Source organism: Triticum aestivum, chromosome 4A (genome assembly GCF_018294505.1).
Source record: "Triticum aestivum cultivar Chinese Spring chromosome 4A, IWGSC CS RefSeq v2.1, whole genome shotgun sequence".
Classification (NCBI taxonomy): Eukaryota; Viridiplantae; Streptophyta; class Magnoliopsida; order Poales; family Poaceae; genus Triticum; species Triticum aestivum.
In genome coordinates this window covers 660,835,729-660,839,391 of record NC_057803.1, presented here as the reverse complement: position 1 = coordinate 660,839,391, position 3,663 = coordinate 660,835,729, and the positions used below count along the sequence as shown (strand labels likewise).

The 3,663-nt window shown below is 38.5% G+C and overlaps 1 long non-coding RNA gene and 1 other non-coding gene across 2 annotated transcripts; one reads left to right on the top strand and one right to left on the bottom strand.

Annotated features, from left to right (window-relative positions):
- Positions 1-333: 333 nt before the first annotated feature.
- Positions 334-438, bottom strand: LOC123089004 (small nucleolar RNA snoR99). Its single transcript, XR_006442201.1, has one exon. It is a non-coding gene; the product is annotated as a small nucleolar RNA snoR99 (small nucleolar RNA).
- A 379-nt stretch (positions 439-817) lies between these two features.
- On the top strand, positions 818-2,180 carry LOC123082957 (uncharacterized). Its single transcript, XR_006439168.1, has 4 exons — positions 818-1,331; positions 1,426-1,745; positions 1,855-1,925; positions 2,023-2,180. It is a non-coding gene; the product is annotated as an uncharacterized lncRNA (long non-coding RNA).
- Positions 2,181-3,663: the final 1,483 nt, after the last annotated feature.

Genomic DNA, 3,663 nt, shown 5'->3' with positions numbered 1-3,663 from the left:
CTCGATCTCTCCCCTGACCGTATACACAGCGGTGGCTCCTGTTCTCTCTCTAGCTCTCTCTCTCTCTCATTTAGCAACAACTTCTCTTTTGCTGAATTGGTGTATCAATTTGAAATCTGGTTTTTTTGTTATAATAAAATGTCTGTGATATGTCAAGCTTAATGCAGAGAAACCTTGATAGAAATACACACGTACAATATTCTTGATGTGGTTATTTCATGATCGCTATATGTTTGTTAATATGTCGACATGAACTAAACATCTTCACATTAGCTAATGATCAATTATAACCTGTTGCTTTTATAGCAGACAAAGTGAACAAGATGGTTATATAAATATCTCATCCCTTGATGTCCAGCTAAAAACAGAAGGTTTCAGCAGAAAAAGTGAAGAGGATGGTTATCAGGTGTAAGGGACTGCTTACCCCCATATTAGATAAGCCAAGATTACTTTTAGGTTGCTTTTAGATCTTAGTGGAAGAAATGCTGTTGTGGATTTAGATACATTTTCTAGATGTGGATTTGGAGGTTCGTGTGATGCTCATGTCTTCTCTGCTTCGGATGTAAGTTTAAGTTCTCTTTTGGGTAACTTTTATTATATATATCTTTCCATGTTCATTCTGTATGCGTGGTGAAGTCAATTTTTTTGTTCTTTAGAACATACTTTTCTATGGAATAAGGCATTGTATGAAGCCAGAAGCAATAATGCAGGTTTTGGGTTCACGTTGCCACATTTTCTTTGTTTTCCATTGTAAATTTGAAAATTATACTCTGAATTAATTAGGTTTAGATCTGACTGGTATCAAATAGTATGCATAGGTTAGAGGTTTGCATTTTTTTACATATGAACTGCTTCTATATATTTTGGGCATGAGCACCTCCTCAGTAGGTACTCCTCTCTCTTTGCTGCGTCTATAATTAAAGTTCAGAAGTTGTCCTCCTCTCCTTTGATGTGTCTTTTTTCCCAGTAGTTTTTGTTGCAGGACAGTGTCCTTTTTGTACATGAACTGAAGGTTGTGCTCACTGATCTACAACCTCATGATCAGCAATTTCTCCATGAAGCTCTAAGTTCCCATGTCTTCATTTCAGCAGGGATGAACGAGTACCATCCAGCAAAATTTCCTGTGTTGTTCATATTTCTTATTTTTTCCTTTGCTACTTTTATGATTCCAGATCTCATGATCTCTTTATATTCTGTTTGTTTTATTGATACGGAGTTTGCTTTGAAGTATTCCTTCTGATTTGCAATGTTTTATTGTCTAAGTTTTTACCCGAATATTGTGAATGAACAAGTACTGGTGCAACAGCCCACTTGGAGGATAATACAGAGAGGTATTATTATTAATGGTCATGCTTCAAATTATATGCACCTAGCAAAGTTTCTTATTTTCAGAAATTGGGTTCTAACTGAAGTGAACAACGGCAGTTTGGCAGATTTTATTGCCAGTAACGAGAAAGATCATGCGCCCATGGTTTTCAACCGTGTCCTGCTGCCAGAGGAACTCAGAATCCTGTGATAGGCCACCCACACGATGGACGAGATGCACGTGTACCGGACACACGGGTTGCTAGCATACATGTTTCTGTTTTTGCTAATGATAGTACTTGCTAATTGATTGTACATATAATTTATTTGCTATAATTTGAGAGATGTAATAGTAATTTGAATTGTCGTATCTGTAGAGGTATCCAATTGAGCCGAGACGTCCATTATAATGTACTACAGTACTATACAATCGGAAGAAGGTTGGTACTAGCAGGTGTACATGCATATGTCTTATCATTTGTTCGGTCAAGTAGCGTGCATGCATGTTGGAATAGTAGGGCACTTGACAATGCTTCTTGATCTTAATAGGAACACTCTTTGCCTGTGATTTGTGACTTGGAAGTATGATGTATGTAGTACATCCGGGTACTCTGAAGGAGGTTAGTTAGTTCTCAAAGCCACACATATTTGTTTCGCAAAATAGATGGTTCATCACTATATATCTGTTTTTTCTAATGGTGTATGGTTTTTTTGCAGAACTGTTCCCGGTACATACATATGAAAACTCGGTGCAAGCAGAATTTGCCATCAGAGAAGATAGTCTCAAGTTTCTTTTTGTTTTAGGTCAACATTTCAACAAGGGTCTCTATGCATATATTTATGTACAATCCACCTAAAATTTGATTCAACATGCACCTCTTGGATCTCAAATTAAGGCCTATCTTTTTTTATTTGTTCTCTTCAAAATTAGTGGAAGAAGAGAAGAGCTTAGGATATGCTTTCTTTGGAAAACAAAGAGAATGCTACTCTCCATTTTGGATGGAAAGTAGAAGTTTTTGCTAGGTACTTTAGGCCAACTTTTCCAGTAGTTGAGGGTCCTAAAAGACATGGCATTATTGATGCATAACCGATTGTTGTATCATCATTATAAAGACACGCACATCATCTATCTCAAATGAAATTAACAAAACCGGAATATCAAATCAAACAAAATAAAAAAACAAGAGTTAAAATCAAGCACCTGAAACTACATATGATGATGACAAACAAGAACATTGTGAGAAAAAACATACAATTAAACTTACACAAACATGAAAAACTGATGGAGTACACAACAGTAACATAAACAACCAACCAATTAGCCAAATAATGAACACAAGGATCTTTCTATCCATGCATACAGAACTTCTATGTAGCGGCTAGGTAATGTGTGTATCTTTATGAAAGATTTCAGCTTCCATACCAATACGATGGTTGTACATACACCACAACATAAAAAAGTGAACAGGCAACAACTGAGTAGTTAATTAGATAATTGTCAGATAAAGTTTAATACCACCATATATAGAATTTCTTACACAACGTCTCAGTGCATGGCTATGTAGAGCGGACTGTACACGGTTTTAATCTGTAGCTTTTATTAGAAGTGTATCAAGGTGTGTGTCATTTTGTTTGTCAATATGCATCATGCATTGGTTGTAATAAATGTACTTCTTTCTATCTTGAGGTCTTATATCACCGTCTCTATGTATGTATCAATGTGCTTTTGATCATGTAACATCATATAACACACGTGAAGCCATCACGTATATTTTCTTAGGTTATAATAATTGTTCATGATTCTATCATGACGTATAGACTGGCGCGGCGTGCCGCCGCGCGGGTTAAGCTAGAAGAGGTTCTAGAGAAATCAAGAAGAGATTCCCAGAATATGGGCATGAGTGCCCATCCACGTGGGGTAATCCTACACAACTCAGGAGATGATCCAACGGCCTGCAACGCTTGGATTTGCCACTTATCAACCGTCGGATGCAGCAGATCGGACGGCTATTATTCAAACTTATTCGCATACTATATAGTGGTAAAGATAAAGATAAAGATATTCACAAAAGAACTCATGAGCCATGCTTCACTAATCACTATGACCAGCAGCAGATTCACGGGGCCCTATTAGCTAAAGCCAGATCTAGCAACCTCCGGCCGGCCAGCCAGCCAGCCAGCGACGCGATGAAGACCGGCCGGACGGGCAGCCAGCCGGGGCGGTGGTGCTGCATGCCGCCCGGTTCCACGGCGGGGCCAATCATTTGCTCATGTGGGGGTGCAGTGGCGGAGCTTGGGCTAAAATCATGGGGGGGCATTGGCTAGGAGGGGCAAACAAAATCACAATATGCTGATTTT